At 44.9% G+C, this 25,241-nt stretch overlaps 1 protein-coding gene across 1 annotated transcript in view; it reads left to right on the forward strand.

Annotated features, from left to right (window-relative positions):
• The window catches only part of LOC146866932 (importin-9-like), a 269,255-nt gene that overhangs the window by 32,802 nt on the left and 211,212 nt on the right, over nt 1–25,241 (forward strand). Inside the window, exon 2 of the mRNA XM_085603265.1 lies at nt 16,002–16,063. The gene's annotated coding sequence lies outside the window, so the exon portion shown is untranslated. The remainder of the gene's footprint in view (nt 1–16,001; nt 16,064–25,241) is intronic.

The raw sequence follows: 25,241 nt of genomic DNA on the forward strand, positions 1-25,241 counted from the left end.
TTGTTACAGGTACGGATAACAGAATTGTAGAAAAAACGGTTTACCTAGGCATTACCATTACGGCAAAGGTGGAAGATATAGTGGATTTAAATATCATCCCTATAATGGGGAAAATTAAGAACGATCTCCAGCGATGGGATAATCTTAAATTGTCAATAGTAGGGAGATGTATTCTCATTAAAATGATCCTGGCAAAACTTTTGTATATTTTCCGTGCAATTCCTTTGGAAATTCATAATTTCATTCGTAGTGGTTAGGGAAATGTTTGGTGTGGGCCCCCGGGATTTTTTAATATTTCTACAGCTGAGAGATTTCCTGCTTAAAAAGGCTGGTGGGGCGGCTGGTTTTGGACAAGTACCTTTGATGGAATTGTTAACTAGTAGTGCAGGATCCTCAATTACACAAATATATAGATGCCTGCTGGAAGTACCAGATGATCTAGATAAACATAAGCTGAGATGGCAGGATAGGCTGGGGGTTGAGGATTCTTGTTTTATGAGATCATTAAGACCTTACTTGATCTATATATTACACCTGCGAAGATTGTTAAATGGGGTGGAACTGAGGGGACTTCTTGCTTTAGATGTGCAACCTTTGGTGTGGATTTAGTGCATATTTTTGCCACTTGTCCTTGTATAGAATCTTTAGGTCGTGAAATTTCAGGCTTTTTACAACAGGTCCTTAATGAAGATGTTCCTCTGACACCTCAGCAGATGTTATTAGGGGTAAATGATTTAATCGGCAACAAAGGGGGTAGAACTCGCTTTCATAGCAATAGCAGTTCTCAGGCTCTGTCCCCTCTGCCTGGCTTGATTCACAACCTCCAACCTTCCAGCAGTGGAAGGGACGATTTTTACAAATATATAATTTTGAAAAGGCACTTTTATGAAAGGAGAGGCAGAAAAGGCAGGATCAAAGGAAATAGGATCTGGGGCTCCCTCTCCTCCTTGATTGCGTCTTTTTTAATAAATTGAAATTTTTTATCTTAGTCCATTCTGAAAATTCTGTTACATTATGTTAGTCTCTTGTTTATGATTTATTGATTATTATGCACAGTGTATTACCTGATCTTCGCTTTTCAAATGAAATTACGGTTTTATGTTTGGATTATATGTACATGTAATTAACGCTGCAATTACACAGTTTTTAGCAAAAAATAAAAATTTAATAAAACCAAAAAAAACATAATTTACCCTGTCCTCCCTACACTTCCCACCCAGAAGAATCATGTCTTCCCCCATTCAATATTGCAAAACACCCACTGAAACAAAACATGTAAACATGGAGTTGCGCCTAGTTAGTCAACCATTATTGCCCTGATTCGTTGCTTGTTGGGATGCATCAATTCTCATCTGAGAGGATCCTCTGCTCTCTTCAGAGTCTCTTTAGAGTTGTGTTCTCTGGACTTAATGTTATTGGTCCTGAGCAAGACCTTTGGGCCCTGCCACAGGTGCCCTGGTGTCTGCGTGGGCTTGCACCCGCTAGGCGCCCATCCAGGTCTTTCCCCAGGGGACCATCGCTTATCAGGCATGGCTTGCCAGAGTTATTGCGAGGGGGTGCTCCTCCATCCAATCTGAAGCCCTGTCCAAGTGGTCAAAGGATATTGCTTTTCCCTGAAAACCGCTTTCAGTTTGGCCGGAAAAAGTAGCATATGCATCAGGCCCATGGCTCGCTTCTCTGCTTTACCTGATCGAACGATTTCTGTTGAGCCCTGACTGACCTTGTGTGATCCATAAAGATGAGGATTTTTGTGGACTCATAGGGGGTGTTGCCTTAAAATTTTCCATTGCGCAGGGCCACGTCTCTGTCCTGGCAATTGTGGAGCTGGCTGATGATGGCCTGCAGCAGGCCCCCTGTGGTTGACTGTCGGGAGAGCGCGTTTTGTAAGCGTTGTCAGTGATGAAGTAGGTGGAGATCTGGTCTGCCGGCAGGAAACTAAAGAGTGGTATTTCCAGGAATTTCTGCATGTTGGTGCTTTCAACACCCTCTAGGAAGTCAACAAATCTCTGGTTGTTTGGCAGGGCGGGGGCCTCAGCATCTTCTATCCCTCCTGCCATTTCGGAGCATGTTACTTGTAGTTAGCTGACCATCTGTTGTAGTGTAATTTCTGGGTCTTCTAAGGCGGGGATATATCTCTCAGCATTTGTCACTTGGCCCCACGTGTTTTGCGGGTCCTGTTGGAGGAGTGAGACATCCTTGCTGACCTCACCAATTTTGGCCTCTAGGGTTAGTCTCTTGATTTTTTTAAAGATGTGTAAAGGGCTTTATTAACGACTGATGCCGATTTTGTAGCCTCTATAGGTATCTATGGTCCTACGGGGTCTGTGTAGTCTACGATGTGCGGCAATGGCTTGATGTATTTATCCAGCTTGTTTTGCCTTGAAGATGGTTTATACTTTGCCATCTCCAGATATTTGTCTGCGCGGGCCCGCCAGAGACTCCCCACCACTGGTGTTAAATAACAATGCTTATACTGTGGCGCTGGGCCCGCTAGGCCCTCTCAAGGAAGCGGCATGAGTTGCTCAGCACAGTTCCGGCTCCTCAAGGCAACTGGGGCTCCTGCAGGGGGTGGGGAGTGGCAGTATTTTGGCCTTCCACAGCCACCTTATCATGAACGGATAGTCTATATTGCCCTCCTTGCGCTGATTGTGGCCTACTGGCCAGGGCCAGACTGGGAACCGAAACTGGCTCTGGCAAACTGCGAGGGGGTAGGGCGTAGGGGGTGTGTGCCGCCGATCTGTTTGCTGGGGCCGGTTTCCGGCGATTTTGTTACAATGGGACAATTTTGCTGGCCCCCGGTAACAAAAAGTGCCACCCAGGTGCCAAAACCAGCCCCCACCCTGGTGGCCCACTAGGGTGTGGAGCAGTGTTCTGGTTTGCCACACAGTCCCTACCAATCCCCTGAGTTGGCTTTTTTGGTCAGTTTGATCTAAAGATGGGTAGTAAAAGAAATTCCTTCAATAAGTGAACGAAATTCGAAATCCACTATTAAGTCCGCTGGTGGAATTTTGTGTCCTAAGCATAGTATGGTGGAGAAGATTCTGCTGGTGTATGTAGCATTTCCTCCATCAATTGCAGGATTTTTCTGTTACCACCGAACACTATATAAGTTCTTCATTATAATTTAGTTGATATCCAGTATATTTTGTAGATAGCCATTTAAACATAAAATAAACTTTTGTAAGTAATTTATTTGGGGACAATGCCCATAAAACATAAAAGGGTAATTAAAAACTACTGAATATAGCTATAAAACATGCTGAAAGGAGAGACCTTTAGGATATTTCAGATGTTTGACTTTTCCTAACTTTCCAGCATTTTAGTTAAATGTGGAATGGAAAATACCATAGTGCTCAAGGTGTCTCACATTATCAGTTGTACAGTGGCTCCCATGTTACAAATACCCATATTCTTGAACTTGTGCTTTTAGCCATTTTGCTCTTTGGAATCGGTGTATTAGACGGAAGGCTAAAGAGTGGATTTCATGTGCAATGCACTCCCGATTTTTATAACAATGGGTTGTTTTACCATGACCATGCCTCTATTTAAATACAATGGTTCAGGGTCAAGGTGCCAATTCTTAGCAAAATATACAAAGTTTTAGCCACTGATGGTTCAACTTTATCCAAGTATATCTCAAAACTAGGGGAGCAGTTCCTATCAAGAGAGGCTTTAGTTTATGTGCCTATGATCCTGTCGTTTTATAGCATTACCATGCACTTATTTTTGTATGTAAGTCTGATCTTGCTTTCAACGTCCTGGGTATAGACTCTGGGTTGGTCCAAAGATCATAATTAGCAATCTGTCATTACACGGTTCGTTCATGTTTGAACCAGGCCAATGAGCCACTTCCAGTAAGGGACAATATTTCCTGCAGCACCTTCTTATATTGCTCTAGCTTGGGTGTGCCCCATTTCCCCGGCCCAGTACAATACAGGTTGCATCTGGACTAACCTGAAAGTATCCAGCATCTCAATGTCTAGATGTAACAGGACTATTAAGGTGCTGGAGGGTAGATTTAATAGATGATAGAGATCAAAAAGCTTCATCAAAAGCTTGCTCTGAATAGCCCCAGATCTCTGCTCCTTACAGAACAGCATTCTGGGCAATAGCTTATACGCCTCAGCAGTGGGAGAAATCAAGTGCCTGTTCATCCCCCTTACAAAGCGCAAGATTTGTCCCGCAAGTTGTATTCGGAGAGTGCTACTTCTGTGTATGTCCTTTGTGCCATTTTGTTTTCTGTTATGTCAATTCCCGGGAAGGTACATTCTCTCACTAGCTCTGTGAGGGGTGTTTCAAGTGTAAAGTAGTTTTTGAAGCCCTTTGTGATGGCAAAACATCATTAGGTTTGTTTTTAATGCTTTGATAGCTTTCCCATTTTGTTTGTACAAACTCCAATACTAGGCATTCCTAGTCCTACTCTGTCTACTTCTAAGTGTGTTATGCCTACTGTTCTACTGCAGCCTTTGCCTTAGGGAATTTTTCTTAATTATTTTTATTTTATTAACTCTTTTCTTACTTCAGTTTCTTTTACTTCTTGAGTTTAACACCGTTATTCACTTGTCGTTGAAGATGCTTTCAGTCTTAAATTTGAATAATGTTAAAGTTCTCAATTGCATATTTATTTAAAATATTTTGTTTTAATCCACCCTGTTTGACAGTGTAGCATATCATGGAGGTTCAAACAACTCTGAGCTCAATTTATCTTGACTTTTAACCACTTCCCACATTTCTGGCATTGTAAGTCAATTTAGGTAATGAGTATCTTCAACAAGGTACTCTTGCTCTCTTGGATCTCCTTAGTGTGTGCAGATCCTCCTCTGTGTCACTTGTATCACTGGATACTGTTTTTTCGATTATTGTTGGCGGTATACGTTCGATAGACGCACTTGATCTTAATCGCTTCTTACCATTTGGCCATTCAAATCCTCATATTTATCTTTTTCTCACTCGTTCCTTCATTTGGGTTATTCAGTTGCTCTTGTGATACTCTAATGGTTTCTTCAGTGGGTATTTCCACACAACTTTGCGATATTTCACAAACTTGTACTGGTGAGTTCTTGCTGTTTTTCTCCCCTCTCTTGTTCTTCCCGATGTACTGTCAGAGGAGCTCTTTGACTTTGCTCAAAGAACACTGTATCTTCATGCGGTCGCTTTACTCTGAGTTTGTGGTGCATGCACCCAGTTAGGTATCCCAGCACATTTGACAGCAGTGTTTGTGATTTAAGATGACTTGGTAGGGACCTTTCCACCTTGGTTCCAAACAGGACTTCCACAAATGCTTCTTCACCAAAGCCCAATCACCAGGACTAAGGTCATGGTACTGCTCCTGATGTGGATATGCAGTGACCACTCCAACCTGGTGAGAAACAGAACGTACCACATCAGCCAGTCCTTTCCAGTAATCGAGTATCATGTCATCTGTGATCTTCACAAGTGCATTTGCAGGTACAGCAGGCAATCTTATTGCACGTCCCATGAGGATTTTATTAGGTGATCATCCTGTTCTCCTGTCAGGAATACTTCAAAGACTCATCAGAACCAATGATAATGAGTAGTAGAAGTAGAGGCACAAAGTATGACCAATTATGACTTCAGGGCTCCATTTAATTGCTCCACTGTTTCTGAAGCCTTGGGATGATCACTACAGTGTTCCACTTGGAAAGGCACACACAGCATTCTAAGGAATTCAGTATTAAAATGAGTGCCTCTGTCTGTCTCCAAAGAAACCAGAAATCCATACCTTTGTATAAGTTCACGCAACAGCAGTTTAGCTGTAATTTTTCCGTGTTGGGTAGGCTTCCACCTATCGAGAGAAAATGCACACTATAACCAGGACATAGCTCAGCACGGTACATACAGGCATCTTGATGAAGTCCAACTGCATTCTATTTAAGGGTCCACATGACCTTCCTTTGTGACTCATAGCTACTGGTGTTCTTCCTGCATGCATCTGTTGACATTTTACACATGTGTGGCACAACTCCTCTGCTAGGACTCTGAATCGGGGATTGAACCAATTTTGCCCAAACAACTTTACCAGTTGCATCCTTTCAGAGTCGCTTTTAAAATTCCATGTTTTAGCATGTTCTCAATCGCTGGTGTTATTACTGCTACTGTCTCTGGCATTATATTATAAGGTGGGGTTCTTGGGGAAAATTGCATTCGGCTTTACTGTAATTTTGACTGGTTCTGCACCTTTGATTAGTCCAATGTCTTTTCCTGAAAAGTCCCATACAGTAAATCCAGAGGTATCTTGCACATCGGGAGGTAAATCCTCCACTGTCCTCACTGGATATAATCCTACAGCTGTTCTTTGTCGAGCCGTTTCAAATTCAACATTTTCATCACAGTCCGGTGTGCAGTAACTAATGCAATTTAACTTGTAGAAAAGATCCCTCCCTAACAGATTTACACAATTTGAATGAGTGCAAATTGATGATTCTCCTCAAATGAACCTATTTTTAAATGCAAATTCTCTGAATCAGGATTGGTTATTTGTTTGTTCGTAACACCTACAACTTGGATCTTCATTCCCGAGAGGGGTAGGTCTAGGACTTCCGCTGTTCAAACAGTGGATTGGATCGCTCCGGTGTCAATAAGAAATTACTCTTGGTGGCCATTATCGTTTCCTTCTACAGATGGGCCACTTTGATCTACCTCTAGAACAGCGCAAAGTTGGCAACCTCCCCCCCCCCTCTCTCCCCCCCACCCTTTCAGGCACCTTAAATGTGAATTGTCAGTCAAAAATCTCGTTTTCCAACATGGGAACTTTTCCTTTCAAAAACGTAATCGCCTCATCATACTTATCACTGGTAAAAGTGCAGGAGTTTGCGCATATCTTGGAGGTTCAGAATATGGCCACTGTAAAGCTATTTTGTACTTAGCCCACAAATCACTCTGTACTACAATGTCAAAATATTCAGATCTGTTCTCAGAACCTGCCAGCTTGTAAGGGCCACTGTGCACGATTCTCTCTCAATTTCTGAAAATTGTTCTTAAGTGTTGCAATATCACCTGCAATCCGTGGTACATGCACATATTCTCCACCTGGCATCTCCCTACCAGGAAAAGTAAATGCTTTCTCTTCATCTGGGGGTGCTGGTGGTGGTTTAATATTTGCTTCTGCTGCATCTGATGGTTTCATTTCTTGTTTCTTTGTACACTTGCTTTCTAATCTGTCAAAATCATTCTATTTGCGGATGCATTTTACCAATTCCTCAATACATAACTTCATTCTTGAAGATCACATTGTCACATTAGCTTCATCTTTGTAATGGAACACTCCACTTCATATTTTCATGCTAATTCCGTTAATTTATCATGTGAAATAGCTGCACGTCTCATTATTTCTTTACTCAAATATATCAGTTCATTTTCCTAATAATTTTCCACATGGGGAATATCTAAACATCTCCTAATCCTTTCTTCTAATTCCACCTTTAATTTTGAAACACCTAATGGTCTTGCTCTTTTCTTTGCTAGTATAGGATCTCTCGGCACCTCAGTATTTTTATTGTCTGTGGTTTCTTCAAACCCTGATGGAAAAATTCCACCCTCAAATGGTGAGGTCTCACTTTTGGCAACTGGTGTCGTAAAAACAATCCTTCCTTCCTTCTCTCAATGTTTGAACATTTTGCAGTGGTATCTACGCAACAGTATGTGAATTCTGCGATGTCCGCATGAACCCTGTCGCAGCTTCGCCTCCTACAGCACCTTGAGCTACGTTATTTGGGACAATATGGATCGGTGCAGTTGCAACTGCCACTACCAATGTCCATGTTGACACCACTTGTGACACTGGCGCAGGAACAGTCAAAATTGAGACAGTAAAACCTGGAATTATTACAGCATGAGCCACTTCAGCAGGTATATTTGCAATTTGAAGTGCTGGAAATGATCGCTTGTTCTGAATTACATTCGGGTCAACAGGGCCTGAAGCCCCTGTAGCACTAGAAGCTATATCACTATCAGTATTTGTTGTAGGTGCCACATGTGGTGGAACTGAAGCCAATAAAGCATCCAGAACATCATCCACGAATCGCTATCAGTGTCCGTTTTCTTTGCAGCTTCTTCATCATTTGTTTCCAATTTCTTTTAGTCTTTTCTGTGGTCACGACAGGGTACATTCTAGCTTCCTCGATTATACATTTTCTCCACCTTTGCTATTCTTTGTCCTATTGAGCATCTGCATAATTTCGCTTACGTCTTTGTCCTGTTCTGATATTTCTCTTTATCACGTGCTGCTGTCTCCCAAGCATTACATGCTTCTTAATGTGAGGGTCTAGGAGGTGGTTTCATATTGTATAATTTCTCCTTTAAATGTTCAATAACCTCTAAATCAAATGTACCATTTTGTGGAAATATAAATTAACTCTAATTTTCAGTAATCTTGCACCATTGACAAAGCCACAAACCTGCATGAAACCGTACATTTGTCGTCATGTAACAAACTGGCCTACCTTCTGGTGACGAATATTCACTTTCTTGAACTATATCACCTCTAATCCAATCTCCAAGGGTTATGAAACATTTCATTTTTGCAATAATTCAACAAATGATGTGCAATGATTAAGTTCAAATTTCGGGGTTTTGATTCAGGTTCTAATTCCGTATACTTTAATCTTTCTCCAATCATGTCACAGCTTAATATTTGAGTTCTTATCAACCAGTCTCAGCAAGGCACTTCACAACAGCTGTTTTATCCCAGCATGGCACTCTGTCGTCATTAACCAATAACAGCTCGACTCTAATGCCAGCTGACCAATCTCAGCATGGCACCCTATGACGTACTCCTGACTCCTTTCATCGGTTCACCTTCCTTTTCAACTTTCTCATACACAAATTCTACAACTCTAAGCATGATAAACAATTAACTTTTGTCTGCTCCACTTAAGAAATTCCAAATCATTCATTTATACAAAAATTATCGGAAGTAAGGTTTTAACACCCTCCGACTTCCCTAATCTTACACATACGCAAATGAAATCTTGACCAGTGGGAAATTACTCCAACTATGTAGTTTCTCCTTTTGGCAATAGGCTCCACTAACCCCAATCAATATTAGTACAATCACATCATTGTTATAGTCCCTATCTCAATTGTGCAATTCGAAGATATCTTACAATTGTGCACCACAAATAACACCACAGTTTGAACTGCTTATCTATTCTGGGATCTTGTACTACTTCGAGTCCGATAACTACTTCAACTACTTCAACTGCTCAACAATTTACGCTTACACACTACTATTCCCAAGCACAACAAAACAACACGACCAAATCTCAACAAAGACCATAGCAACACATAAGCTTATTTATACTCCCACTACTGCAACCACCTTCGAAACCGCAACGCCGTCAATCTTAAAGCTTCGGCTTTGGTCTTAAGGACATGGGCATTTCTCAACTAGGACTAATTATTTCAGATCCTCTCTCGTGACATAAACTATACTCTGCTACCACTGTTGGAGCACATGGTTTCACTGTCACTTACCAGTCATGAACCCTGCGTACAGGTTGATGGATCTTTGATGTCGACAGAAATGTGAGGAGGGGAAGTCAGTATAAAACAATATCAGTTATTTCTTTTAGTTCAGTCAAAAGAGTTACGTTGAGCTAAAGGGTTTCATTTTCAAATATTTTAGTTTCTCATTCTTTAAAATTTTATTTTCTAAATCTCATTATCAAAGATTAATATCAATCAATTATTTGGTAATAACGTAAATCAATATAGCAAATCAATAAGGAATTGATACAATAAAAATGCAACAAGTGTGTTCCATAAATAAACTTCCGTATTCTAAATAAATCGGTATTAATGCAAGAAGGATTAAAGGTGTCAGCTGAGATACCCATGAATGTTCCCGATAGAGAATCAAGCATAAAGCATTAGCATAATACGCTGGATAGTATCCTCAGCTCTAATAGCAAATCAGGAAGTGAGACTTCTCGTAAGGAGATGTCCAAGACAACCCAGTAAAGAGTATCCTCTTGAAGAGTCTGGGACAGGGGACTCTCTAGTCTAAGATCACACACTAATTAAATGCACATTTACTTTGTTGCAACAAATATATTCTTTCTTCTTCTTGTTGACTAATTGGATTTCAGCACACTCCTGGAAACAGGCTTACCTCATATTCTCACCAGAGTTTAATTGTCTTTTAAGCATGTGTATGTGAATCATCCTCCCTGTCGTCTACATCATTTGTAAAGAGAACTGTACTATCAGTCGTCTAATACAACAAATGTCTGATAATTAGTTTATAAACAGTAGCTTTCAAAATTACAACGTCTGCAGCAAAGAGAAGAAAAACATCTTGCACAACGGTTGTGAAGTCTGAAAAAACAAGCTTTTCGGTATTCATGTCTTATTTCATTCACAGGGTCTGTGGTTACGTCAAATTAATAAACTATACTTCATTTCTATGCAACATGCCAATAGTTTTGAAGTATTAATGACTACTACAATTTTTGCACTTAACACTTCATTTTTAAAGATAAAACTCTGCACATTATATTTTAATAAAGAATTTAACAAATAAGTAACTTCTCGTCAGCAACCGGGACCAACTTGGTTGATGTATCTGACCCACTTTCCATCACAGCCAGCCTGAAATTGTGCCTGGGTAACTGTCTACCGGCCCATAATATTATCGCTCTGTGCTTTTTGGTGTTAGTGTCCTTGAAATCTTTAAAAATTCATATCTCCGGTTCTCTTTATTGGGTTTTTGTCATTTTGGTGTCATTTTGTTTACTACACTTTACTCTATTTCTAATTCGGTTAGGGATTTTTATTCGGCATTTTGACTTTGTTACTATTTGCTGCTGCAGGAATACTTTTCACATTGCCCTAAGTTAGGCTGGTCTGCTCTGTGAAATAGCTACCGAGTGATTGAGCTCAGGTTAATTTAGTGATTATTCCTTGAGGTGGATAGTCAACTACCCCAAATACAATTTCTTACAGTACCTTTCCGCAATGTCGAGGTGTTGGGGAGATGGGCACGTGGACCAAATTCCTCTTCGACGTTGGCAGCCACCCAATCGTCACTTGTAGCCCTGGCCATTCATCCTGTCTGGCATCCCAAAGAGTTGAGTACTGATAAACTGGTCCTGCACTTATAATGTATTTTTTGTTGCATGTAAAAGGAGGTTCCCATGTTTGTCATTGCCTTTGGAAATAACGTCACACCCTTAAGTCGTGCACATAAGAATGAAGCTTTGTAGGGAGGGCTGCGGCTGCCTCAGGAAGAGAATGAGTAACCCAACTAGTTGGAAAACAGATAAAGAACCCTTACCATGTTATGTTTCATCATTAATGCCTTTGGTTGCCGGATTTTAATATCGAGCCTTTAAGCATTCACATGCGTTTTCTTAGTGGTGCTTCTCTGTACATCCCTTTATACCACCCCCACCACCTGTGGGTCTGAGTGCGCTAACACATTTAATATGCTTTTTGGATTAATGTGCATCAAATTCACTCCTCTTAAAGCTGTACTGTAGGAAAGTAGGAGCTGCTTTTATGGACTTTGGCTAGTCTGACTGGGATCCTGCTAATCAGGACCCCAGTCTCTCTGCTTTCTCCCTTAAATTGTTCTGTTCAGTACTTGGGTACATCCCAGATTGGTTACTGAGGTACTCTTATTAGTCCCTAGTATATGGTACCAAGGTACCCATGGCATAGGTACCCCAGAGGCCCCCCATGGGCTGACGCATGTATTATGCCACCCATGGGAGACCATTCAAACTGTAACTATAGGCCTGCCATTGCAGCCTGTGTAAGCTGATGCTAGCACCACTTACGAAAGATATAGGTTTCCTATATCTAGGGTCACTGCACTTAAAACCTATAAGTCACTCCTATAGCAGGCCTTTGCAATCCTAAAGGCAGGGTGCTTGGTTCGAAGTGTGAGGGTGCCCCTGCATGAGCAGGATACCCCTACAGCCTACGGAGTCCATTCTCCTGGGTTGTAAGTGAAACAGCCATATACCATACAAGGGGGCACCGCGTAATTACGCGACAACCCTCTTGAAACTGGCTGCAACGATTCCTATCATGTTTGGTATCAAACATGTTGGAATCATACCCCCACACCGTAAACGGTGTGAGGTATGATTCCAAGCACCAGAACACCTCTGTTAGGCTCTCAGTGCTCCCGGCACCAGTCTTCTAAACCCGGACAGCACAACATGGTTGCTTCCGACCAGAGACCCGATTCTGCCCTCCTGCTGCTGAGCCAGGCTCGAGCAGGCGAAAGGCAGAACAATAGGTATCCTGTGACCACTTCCCAGACAGGATTTAGTGTATTGGGGCCAGGTGGGTGTCCTTGCCAGCGCCACTCAGTCTGCATGACGGGCACATTTGGTGCCTCCTTGCATAGTCCAGTTAAAACCAGCTCTGGGAGCCGCTGGCTCTTGCTCTGGCGCGAAATCGGACAAAGGATATGGGAGTATCCTCCCCACTGTACACTTCCTCCCTTGGGAGGGAACCTTAAATCGTCCAAACCCTTTCCCTAGTGTACTTAAGGGCATAACTTTGGGTAGGTCACGAGATTCGTCATGGAACACGATTCAATTCAGACACCACTTCAACTTCTACCATCTGGGCACTCTGGACTTCGCTGGACTACGTTTGGGCTCGACTTTGTCCCCCTTTCAGTCTGCTGCATCGCCTGTGTACCATACAGGAACTTTCCAAGGCCTGTGGGCACCAAAGACACCTGAAGAAATCTCCCTTGGAGAGGAGGAGTCTCTTCCCTGCATCTGATTGTAACGCAACAAAGCTGACCGGTCTGCTGATCCTGAACTCCCAGGGACTCAGAAAGGCTCGGCAACACAGGTGGGGGTTCTCCACATCTCTCGAGGCCTGCTTGGCCCTCTCACCACCAAGTTTGAGGCCAGTATCCCCCATAGGAGCTGCAGTAACCGAACCCCTGTGCACTGCGTCGACTTGCCGTTGCAAAGACTCGTTGGCTACCTTCCACCAAGTTCTTCGGGCTCCAAGTAACCCCAGCCTCGAGCATCTCCAGTGACGAGAATCTTCGTCTGCATTGTTTGTATCGTGGCCTGCATCTTTTGGTGGGACGCTTAAGGTCCTCTCTGGACACCAGTGCCTCCGTCCTGTGGGTCCATTTGAGGGTCATCTTTGTTTCTTTTGGGCTCATGATTGCTTGGGGCCTGCCCTGACTCCCATGCTTGTGGTGAGTCCACTGAGCCTTGCTGATCCTGACATTGCACCTTCTTCGACATCCATGTTGTTTGCAGTTGCCAAGGCTTGTTGGTGCATCAGATGGACACCGACCCATCAGCTCTCGACATCCGACGTGGGACAGCTCGTGCACAGCTCCTAGTCTTCATCTGTGTCGCCTGGTCCTCACCGCTGCAGAGTCAAGGTCACTGTCGACTCTCCTGCAACACTCAACATTGGTGGGCATTCGTCTTCAGGTCTCCAGATCAATCTTGTGTGACATAGACACCGTCCCCTCTGCTTGCAGGTACCTAACAGCTAGAATTCACCTTCGGATTCCCCCGGACACTTTCTCCTTCTCCAGCAGTGACACTTTCCTGAAGTCCTCCATTGGTTTCGACGGCGGTTTCTGACACTACTTAACACCTGTGCACCCATCTTCCCTGGTGTAGGTAATGTGGGTGCTAGGGTATCCACAGGTGGGGTGTCGCTCCAACCTTCTGTCTTCCACTGGAAAGGTCCTTTTTCTTTAAAATTGCAACCACGACTTGCACGTTGATTTGTACAGAGAATGCAGTCCTGTTCCCACACTGCACACTATCTCCGTGGGGTTCCTAGTCACTCACCTTTTGGTGGTTCCTTGGGGGCCTGGCACATCTACATCCTCTAGACATTGTCTTGACACAAGTCGTGGTTCTTATACCACTTTCTTAATATATGGTTTGGTCTCTCCCTGGGGTTCACTGTGTATTTTGTGCTATTTATGAGATTTGTATGCAAAGTATTGTGTGCATTGTGCATATCTCTGGGTAGGAGATATCTAAACATGTTAGTGATTATTATATAATAAATATATATTTTTATAAATACCTTGTGTGGTTCTTTTTCATTTAATCGATACCTAGAAGATTGCATTCTGGTAAAACAAGCTGCTTTACACTTCTTCTGGACTAAGCCTGAAGGCTGCTCTCCACAGCTACCACTTAGAGAGCTTTTTAAGGTTGTCTTAGACCTCCTAATTCACCATAAGGGTTTTCTGGAATTATGCAGTCTGTCAACTTACATAAGTGTATCGTATACCAGGCTAGCCACTCACATGCACAGCTTACAATCTTCATTTCCATATATTTTCCAGTCTTTCAAGGGAGCAGGAGAGTCTTACTCTAAACCGTAACTCTTTCAGAACAGTTTGGTCAGTTGTTGTGGCAATGGTAAAATCAAAGGAGGCGAGGGAAGCCAGCATTTTGTGCATTTTAAGATTTTATCCCTGTACTTAATGTGTTGCTCTATATGACCATTGAGGTGCATCTTCGACACATGGCTCATGTAGCCCATACCAATTTATTGAAAGTTTCTTTTCAAGCTTCATGGAAACATTTGATAAGGGTAAATGGAATGTGCCAAATGTGTGGGTAGTGTCGATCTTGATGATGCGCCAAAACCTCAGGTGATTGGACTGCATTCGCAGATGCACTGGAAGGCCGTCCAGAGGGATGTTTGAATTTAAAAGACCTGCTACCAGGTCAAAATTATTGCATTCTTCTTTTCCGTCCTGTGATGCAGCAGTGTAGGGGTGGACGAGGCCTTGAATGTGTAGAGGGGTCCTTGTGAGTGGAGTAACGCTGTCCCCACTCTACTCTTTCACATGCAAAACTGTCATACAACTGATTTATTCCCAGCCCACACAACCTTGCGATGTGATCCTGCCAAGTGACTGACTGCCAAGCCCTACAGTCTTTGTCATTCCTTTGACTTGTGACAGAATCTGAACGAGTCCTAGCCGCCTTTCAGAGGCATGTGACTGAGCCTTACCTAATACTATCGGTCTTTTACAGGCGATGCCAACATGTGACGAATGTTTCCTCAACCCTGCCTGCCACCCCTGCTCCCACTGTACCTCTCTCTCTTAAGTGATACTTACCTGTGACTGCAGTGTTTGCCAATTGTCAGGAGACATTGTCAGTCTGGTATTTTTAGCTAGCAACGCCGTACCTTCTGCAGCTTGTATTTTTTCAATTGAAAAAGTATACACTCAAGTCTCAAAATGCGAATTTGGCTAAAGGACTGGTTGCGGTTAGTACACTTCACATGGCACCACCTATCAAATTTGTCTGATAGGTGCTCTGCAGCCCCACCTTCAGATGCGGAATAGGAAGGGGCAGTCCTACATGCAATAACACAGATGGTAATACATGTCAGACAAACATTGCTGAAGTAATGAATGCATGGATTATTGGCATTACACACCAATGAGAACTTGAGCATTTCTGTCCACACTTTCATCCATTCACAGCACATAGGGTAGATCATTCGCTAGTACGCGAGAACGAGGTCAGGGACAGCTGGCTTTCAAAGCACTGAGGCAGACCCCCTCTCATGATTCGGCTCGCCACATTTGCATGACTTCCTTGGCCTCAGCTCTTCAATGGTCTTGCAAAGGCCTTGTTCTTCTTAGGTGCAAGTTCCGACTAGCTGTTTTCCATCATGTTTCAAATCTTTGAGGCAAACAATAATGCAGCGCCAATCGGCATGAACCCTGTACCTCAGAGCAAGCCACGTTGCCTCAGCTTTCTTTGTCAGTCTCCACTGTTCACATATAGTTTTCTCCAACTCACACGTCCAGACTTCAAAAAATATATATATTTCTCCCGTTCTGAACAGGATTCGGTAGACCCATTCACAGCCATTGTTTTAGTTTTATGAAACTTTGTCATGTTAAGCACAACAAAATGTTAATAGAGACACTTTGGTTTTGAAATCTTCACACTGTTGCTTTTGTTGGCTCCATCGTCTTTTTTTTCTACTCCTGTTTGCAGAGTTCGGAGTTCATTTGGCGGAGTTGACTGTCGACCCACAGGGAGCACTTGCCATTCTACAAGTGAGTCCGAGTATTATTACATGTATATATTTACTTCACCTCCATCTGTGCGTGTTCATCACATCTCTAAATACAAATTACTCGTGGAGAGGTAATGTGCTCACGACCCAAGCTTTTACAGTACATCAGTGTAATGTCAATCAACAATTCAGGTGCATTAATGATGCGCTAATCTTACACCTTCCCGTACAAATTTGTTGCATAGCATCAACTACCCCCCCCGCCCCCTTATCTAACATTTGCAAAACCCCCATCCAGCGATCATAGGGCAGCACATGATTATAGTATACAAATAGCATTACATTCCGTAGTATACGGGGTCATTAGGGTATACGATATGCAGACATCACAATTACTGCTTAAACTAGGAGGGTAGTTTAGCCTCCTACCACTATGGCAGGTACCCAAAAACTCACCCGTCCCACTATCCAGCATCACTACTCATTTGCCACAATTTCACTGCAATTCGACAATGCCTCAGATTCTGCCTGTGAGGACCACGAGCGGGCTCTAGGACTGTCCTCCTTCCTGGTTCCCCACCCCCTCCCTGGCCCTCTCCCTGAACTGTCTCGTTCCCCAGGAGAAAGACAGTCAGGGGTCCCCAGATGTCTTTCGGCCGCGATTTTATGGGTAATATTTCGGCATAATAATACATGTGATCTTGCCACGTGGACATCGTATTTATCCATTCCTTGAACTTAGGAGCGCTCCCCCGTCCCCATTTGCATGCTACCTTACGTTTCGCTAGGAGCAAACCCATTGCCAAATATTTCCTATGCACTGTTTTTATGTCCTGAGTGAGCCCTAGAAGAGCCATGAGCGGGTTCGGGGATATTTGAGCACCTATCATTTTGGACATCCCGTCAAAAACCTGTGTCCAGTAGGCAGCCACCTGAGGGCAGCTCCACACTAAATGTATGAAATCTGCTCCTTCCCTTCCACATCTTGCACAGTTGTCATGTTCCCGCAGTAGCAGTTTGTGCAGTTTGACCGGAGTATGGTATAATCTATGCAGAAATTTTAAGTGTATGAGGCGTAGCCTACTATTGCCTGTGACCTCCTCCGTCTGCTTGCAACTAAATTCCCATAGCTCGTCTGTCAGTGGTATATCTAGGTCGTTGTCCCATTCCCGTCTGGCCCGTGGAGTTTGGGGAGGTGGCGCTTTCTGTATGTGTTTATACAAGAGTGATGTGACCTGTAGTGGGGCTTCCGCCTGTAATAAGTCATGTAGGGGTGCACATATATCTGGCTCTTCGGGAAATGCAGGGGTTACCGCTTTTACGCTTTGCCTAAGTCGAATATACATAAAGGTGTCCATGGTTGTGGGCACGTGTGCCAAAGAATTGTGCCCTTGAGCGAAATTGTCCCCCGATATATAGATCCCCCCCCAGGTGGTGTAATGCAGACCATCAAGCAGTTTGCGGCATATCCCCTCATTTGTGACTTGCAATAAGGGATTACGTAGCAGGAGCATCATAGGGGAATACATCATGGGGGCTCCTAACCTGCGCGCAATCTGTCTCCACGCAGCGAGAGTACAGTCAACCGTGGAGGGGTCTCGCTCTCGCTCCTTCGCCCTAGTAAAGAGGTAGCCCTCTGGAGGCATCGGCGACATATAGCCGTCTTCCACCACCAGATGAGGCATGAAGGGAGGCGGGTGAACCCAGTAAACTGCAAAATGTGCCTGCGCACAATAGTAATAGTACTCAAAATTGGGAACATCGTATCCCCCCTGTTGGTACGGCAACATCAATGTGGTTAGGCTGAGCCGCGCCTGTTTCCCGCCCCATATAAGTCTTATAAGTTGTGTCTTAAGTGTGTTAAAGAAGGACCTCCTGGGATGGTATGGGATGTTGATTAAGAGATACAGGCATTTAGGCATTTAGGTAGTAGAATAATCTTAATAAGGGATATCCTCCCTGCCATTGACAGTGGTAGTCGTATCCATTTGGTGATGTTGTTTTGTCAATATCTACGCCATAATTCGCACGCATCCCTGGTTTTATGTACCCCTAGGTATTTTAACTCGTCACTCTCCCAAACCAGGGGATAATTCAATTGTGTGGTAGGGTTTTGTGCGTGAGGGGGAATACTGCAGATTTAGTCCAATTTATTTGTATTCCAGAAATGGCGCTGAATTTGGTTATCTCCCTCAACACAGGATTAAGATTCCCTTGAGGCTATTTGATATACAGGGTCATATCGTCTGCATAGAGGGAGATAAGCAATTGTCTAGCAGGATAAATCAGGGATCTCTCATTGTGATGCTGTCGTAGCTTTGCTGCCAAGGGCTCGATGGCCAAAGCAAATAAAATTGGGGATAGCGGACATCCCTGCTTCGTGCCTCTGGAAACGGTAAAGTGAGAAGAACGTGCACCATTCAGCAGGACTGTGGCTATCGGCCGCGTGTACAGCAGTTTAACCGAGTTCAAGAGGGTAAAGGGCATCCCCATGTAACTCAGATTTCCCATCAGGTAATCCCACTCCACTGAATGAAACGCCTTGGTGACGTCAAAAACCGCCACCGCTGAGCAATTGGGATCTATGTCTTGCAGTACTGCTAAAAGTGTTCTAAGGTTGTGGGATGTGGCATGATTTGGGATGAATCCCGCCTGATCCGGCAACACCAATCTTTTCATCGAAAAACTGAGGCTGATCGCTAAAACCTTTGCTAGGATTTTAGTATCACAATTCAGTAAAGATAGGGGTCGGTATGATTCACAGTGTAGCGGGGATTTGCCGGGTTTTAGTAGCGCGGTTATTTGAGCCTCCCGCATGGTTCTCGGTAGGCTGCCCCCCTCTAACGCCGCATAGAACACTTCTTTCAAGATGGGTGCTAAAATTGGTGCGTAGGCTTTATAAAATTCTATTGGCAGGCCGTCTGAGCCCGGGGCTCGCCCTGATTTCATATGCATTATTGCCTCAGTAATCTCGTCCACCTCCAATTCCAAATTCAGAAATTTTTGTTGATTAGGTCCTAACCATGCCAATGCTGTGTCCTCTAAGTATTGTGGCAAATCGAGCGGGGTGCCAGTGTTTTATATTACTCCCTGAACGTCTTGAGTTGATCAGAGAGGTTTCTATATATGGTCCCCTGTGCATCTTGTATCTCGGCGACAAAGTATGAGAAATTGGGGAGGGGGGGGGGGGGTCTAATCATGCGTGCTAAAACCTTCCCATGACGATCACCTTCACCATAAACCCTGGCCAGGTATGGTTTCCCTCAGAAGTTACTTTCCCTGCTCGTGGTTTCCTTGTATTCTGTGAGTGTTTCCCGTATTTTAGCTCTATGTGCCCCATCATTCGGGTGTGCCTGAAGCTCTGTTTCTAGCGCTTTAAGTTCCTCTTCCAGGCTATGCAGGTCCCTGCGTAGAGTTTTGAGTATGCCCCCACCCTTTGAGATACACCATCCCCTGGCCGTGACCTTAAATGCCTCCCAGACAGCAGTAAGGCTGGAAACAGACTGCACATTCCGTTAAAAAAATTCCTTAATTTCCCGCTCAATTTCCATCCTAAAAACTGTGTCTTGGAGATGCAGGGGATTGAGACGCTAACTGTTATACGGGGTGTGGCTTATCGGGGGCTGCAGCTCCATCACCACGGGGGAATGATCTGAATATGTGTGAGCCACATGGGTTACGTGAACTAGCCAATGCGCCATCCCGACTGATAACATAAGTGGTACCTATTGTTTGGATTTTGCTCCATAGTAAAAGCAAAGTATGTGGATCGTCAGTATTAGGTCCGTAATAATTCGCGAATGTCACGTCATATGAGTTGAGCCTCCCCCATACCAGGCAGTACCTCCTGTTAGTATCAGCTTCTGACCCACTGGGCATGAACCTCACTCCTCGTTTGAAAATGGCCACTCCCCGAGAGTAACCGGAGTACAATGCAAAATAACGATATGAGGCCCATTTCGCAGCGAATTGAGGTACGAGTTCCGCATTCAAGTGTGTTTCTTGCAGCAGTGCGACTGCGATGCCATATCTAAGTAGCCTCGTACCTGCCTCTTTTTCCTAGGGTTATTCAGACCCCGTATATTCCATGATCATACATTTAGATTGTTAATATCCCGTGTGATGTCTGTCATGCCTTCGTCTATCGTGACTGCGACTGAATACTATATTGCCCCTGCTAACCAACTGGGTAGATAACAACATTGCATCAAACATAAAACACCCTCCCCCCACCCACTCCGGCATCCCCAACTCGCCGGGCATACGTACCCTCCCTACTGTTAAGAACCTTCAGTCCAACCAATACTGTCCCTCCTTGTAGGAGATTTGGGGGAACACCCTCGTGGGAGAGTCACTAGGGGCTCACGCCGTACCCACTCTCCTCCACTGTTGCACCTACCCGCTACACCGCTGCATCAGCGGGCAGCTATGGCAGGAGGGAGGTGAGAGTCCGGGCGGAACAGATAATAATGATATATAAACTTCAATACATCACCAATGTAGGCCAGTTCCTCGGATTCAGATCACCAATGCTGATCACGCGTGTTTCAGTAGCAGTTGCTAGTCTTAGTCTGGATTTGATAGGGGAGACTGGGATCTGGAGTGTTCTTGCCTGCCCGTTCCGGCAGATGCAGCTCGACGATTCCGTTTGAGGTAGTCCTCTGCTTGTTGTGGGTTTTGGAAGAAATGTTGCCTCCCCTGGAGTGTTACCTTTAGTTTCGCTGGGTACATCATAGCGTAGGGAATCAATTGCGCCTGTAGTTTATTCTTCACAGCAGTGAATTTGCGCCTTGCATCTTGCACGGTTTGCGTGAAGTCTGGAAAGAACGATAGTATGGTGTTTTCATAGTGGACTTGTTTCTTCTCTCGAGCAAGGCGAAACACCGTGTCTGTCACTGTAGTTTAAAAAACGTGCTATCACTGGGTGAGGTGGTACTCCAGGGGGTGGGCGGACAGCCAGGGATCTGTGCGCTCTCTCCACCGTGAGGTGGGCAGAGAAGGAGTCTCGACCGAACAGCTCCACGACCAATTTTACAATGAAGTCTTCCATGCGACCCGTATTGGTCGATTCCGCCAAGCCCAGGATGCGCACATTGTTTCTTCTGGATCGGGCTTCTAAATCCTCGTTCTTATCTGCAATTATTTTGAGCAATTTATCCATCTGCGAAACATGTTCTTTGTTTGCCGTGGCGCCATCCTCCAGGTCAGACACTCTATCTGCTTCTTTGAGACGTTGTTCATGGTGGTCTAGTTTATTAACAACTGAGTACATACGTGTATTCATGGTATCTATTTTCTCAGCGATGGTTGTGAGGCTTTGTTTCATGCCAAGTAGGAGCGCCTTCCAATCTTCCTCCTGAGTGTCCATGCTATCCGAGTCTGCGTGATCCGCCGAGCTGGACCTGGGTGTTTTGCGTGTTTCAAATGGCAGATTTGTCTGCTTGGTATTGGTACGCCCCATGCCGAGACTTAACGGGGCGCCCTCTGGCGTAGTGTCGGTATATACCGTCACTCCCTAGACGTCGAGATGTATCTGGAGGCTGCCCCAGTAAGTCCTTCCCAAGAGCGCCCAGGACGTAAGCCTGTCAGAGCGGCACAGGTGTTCGGCGTGTTGGGCCCACTGTTCCCTCCAACCCCCACAACTGTAATGCTGAGCTGTCCGTCCCCCTTACTATTCCGGGCATCGGCCCAACCTTCTCTTTGTGCCCGCTCCTCGCATGTGCTGGTGGTGCTATGAGGCGGTATGTCACAGTGTGAATCGTTGGCAATGCAGGGAGCCACCACTAGATGCGCCGGAGATAGTCGGGACTCGCAGCCTTAATCCGTGGCTGTCAGGAGTGCCGCACCGCCCCCCGCAGTCAGCCGCCAACGGTGCCAGAGGGACTCTGCACCTCACTCAAAATGGCCATCACGCAGCGTATTCTTTATGGGTATTTGCAGGATGCTGCACACGATCACAGAAGGGAGAGGTTCCGCTGGGTCCCCGCCGCACACAGTTATGCTTGGGTAGGTCACCCGCCAGCGTCTACTATTGCAGTATCTTGTGCTGGTTCCCGTGGCGCCCGTCAGTCAAAATGGCGTCTGACTCCCCCCCCCCCTCCCCCCCGGGCTATGGCAGCTACACCTGATCATGGGACGGTGAAGGTCTCCCGGGCCAGGCGCTATACTGCGCAGTGTCCTTAGGCAGGGGCTCCGGCAGAGGCACCCGCCTGGGAGGAGCACAGTGCTATTACGGCATACAGTAGTATGACGGGCCGGCAAACCACACCCGCCCTGGGCTCGCCTAGCCATCACAGCCGTCTTCCCACACAAGGCCGGAGGGGCAGCCGTCCGTAGGGACCGTCATCAGTCTGCCATTTCGTCGCGATCGGTCTCCTTCGTCCAGAAACGGCACCGCCGTGATCAGTGGCGATTCCGGTCTTCTGTGATGTAGAAAACAGAGCTTAGTTTTAGCCAAGGATGGGGCTTAAGGATATTGTTCCGCTCGGCAGGGCAGGAGCCTCACTGGTGTGCGGCCATCTTGGTCGCGCGCCACCTAGCGCCCCCCCCCCCGATCCTATGAGAGTTAACCTGTCATTCTGAAGGCTGCGCAAGCCAACAAATACTGGGAGAGAGCCCACCAGAGCCGAGCAAAGGGTAACTTCTGGCTCTATGAGCCTGTGCATGAGATCAGCCTTAAAACTATTTGGCATGTAACAAAGCTTTCCAGAATATGATGAAGTGGGCATCCTGCGTCCTAAACCACCAGAGGCCTTGAAAGCCTGTTGATATCTTGGACAGTCGAGAAGGTTAAGGCTCTCTTTGGTCTTATTCATTTTCGAAGTATTCATGGAGATCCTCGCTTTCTTGTCATTGCGTAGGAATTCAGAAATGTGTTTGTCCACGGTTTTTAAAAAGGAGGGGGGAAGGAACGTCTGGGAGCATACTGGAAAATAAATTAACCAGTGGAGCTGTTGTCATTTTGACAGTTTCGGCCCAACTCCACCAGGTAACAAGTTTGGGAGACCAAGCGTTCAACTTTAAAAAAAAATTTTGGTCAGTGTTTTATTGTCATTAATGGTGATTGAGTTTTTCACGTCTCTACCAAACTACATATTTAAGGGCTTCTGGCTGCCATTTCAAACTCAAATAGTCTATCACTGAGGAAGTACAGTGGATATTTAGTGGTAAGACCTCGGTTTTGTCCCTGTTAAGGGAGCAGCCTGACACGGAGTGCCTCTCTAGCTCCTGCATAATGCGGGGAATGACACAATCAGCCTCCTCGGTAAATAACAGAACGCCCTCAGCCTATGCACCTACCAATTGCCTGCAAGAACTGAAGTTAATACTGTTAATATCGGGATTATACCCAAGTGTCGCTAGCAATGGCTCAGTAACCAGCAGAAAGAGAAGTGGGGAAAGTTGGCTTCCCTGGTGGGTACCTGCGACAGTTGGGAGAAAAAGTATTTCACATGGAAGCGCTTCACCCAAGAACATCAGGGTATACGACTGCATAGAGAAGTAATTATTAAAATGGAGTATTTTTTTATTACATTTTTTGAAAAATAACATTGGTACGTGATAAATCTCAGAGAGCGGTCAGATAAGCATTACATTAAATACACCATTGTGAATAGAAGAGTTGAATGATGAGCCCAGCGTCCGATAAGACACGGGTGGTGTAGAAGCTACAATTTTTTTTTAATGAAATTAGAAGCATTTGAATACACAAAATGTTGGACCCAATTGGCCTGTCAAAGTCTAATATAGTGAAACACCTTTGGCTTGGTAAGTGAATTTACTTTTTGGTATAATATGGAATGTGGATCGGCGTACCTAGAGGGAGGCAATAATTCTTACTGGAAAGTGGCATATAAAGGGGATACACAGAGAATGGAAGTTAAGAGTTAAAGGGGGCGGTCTCTTCTATATCTGGTTATTGTTTGAATAGTACCCCTCTTAAAAGTGACATGGGAGATCCTTGTGATATCTGTAAAATTCTTTAAGTGTTTGACATGGATCAATTTTGGCAGTTTATTTTTCTGTAGGTAGACATCAAGGGTGTAGTTTCCTAGAAGAATGCAGAGTGTGTTTTGTGGTAGGTTGTGTAATCTACACTTTGAATGATGCAAAGCCATGTCCACCAAGTATGGAATGTTAAATTTGTCAAGCATTTTTTATTTTTTTATTTTGTAACAATCTTTATTCATTTTGCATTTTTCACCCCACACATATCCCACCCACTCCGCCACCCCCTGCTCAGACAGGAGAAAAGTTTAATACGCCATATACATTCCAAAATTCATTACATTATTTCATGTAACGTGGTAAACTACTTCCATCTCCTATTTCTAATTACAATACTTCATTTATTACAAATAACAAAAATAACCCCAGAGCAGACGATGTTCTGCTTTATCTTGCCTCGCCGGCGCGCTCTATCGCCTGTCTCCTCGACATATTTGAGTCTTACGGGCGGCGGTCAGGATATGAAATCAATTGGGAGAAATCCATTTTGTATATGCTCCGAGGCTCCCCGCCTCGGCCCCCGAGGGGATGCAATATTCTAGTGGCCCAGGATGGATTCAAATATCTTGGGGTGTATGTCACTCCGGATCGGGATACATTTTTGGCTGAAAACCTAATGAAGCCCCTCCAACGGCTTCGCACCGATGTCAAACACTGGCGCGCCTTGCCCCTGACTTTGCTTGGTAGGGCCTCGCTCTTTAAGATGCTCGCCCTCCCTAGATTCCTCTATGCGCTACAGAATACCCCCTTCCCGGTGGCGCCCTCTTATTTCACGGCTGTTAATGCTGAGATCACCCGTCTCCTCTGGGAGGACAAGGCGCCTCGGATTGCTCTCCACAAGCTTACCAGTGGCTGGTACGACGGAGGTATAGCCCTCCCAGATATCAAAACCTATTACTGGGCGTCGCACCTCATGATCATAAATCAGTGGCTCCATGTGTCTAGGGACGACCCTGCTTACCGTATGGATAGACAACTGCTTGCTCCTGGAGGGGTGATGGGAGCCCTTTATAACCCGAAAAGAGGTCGTGTCCAGGCAGGGCCCGCTGCACATACCCTCCAGATATGGTTTGCGGCACAGCGTGCGATGGGATGGGCGGGGAGGATTACCCAGGCAACGCCACTATGGGACGCTAAACAGCTTGGGATACTGCGCACCACCAAGGGCTTCCACCAGTGGGACCTTATCGGCATTTCTAGGGTAGGGGACC

This window comes from Triturus cristatus, chromosome 1_2, assembly GCF_964204655.1.
Source record: "Triturus cristatus chromosome 1_2, aTriCri1.1, whole genome shotgun sequence".
Classification (NCBI taxonomy): Eukaryota; Metazoa; Chordata; class Amphibia; order Caudata; family Salamandridae; genus Triturus; species Triturus cristatus.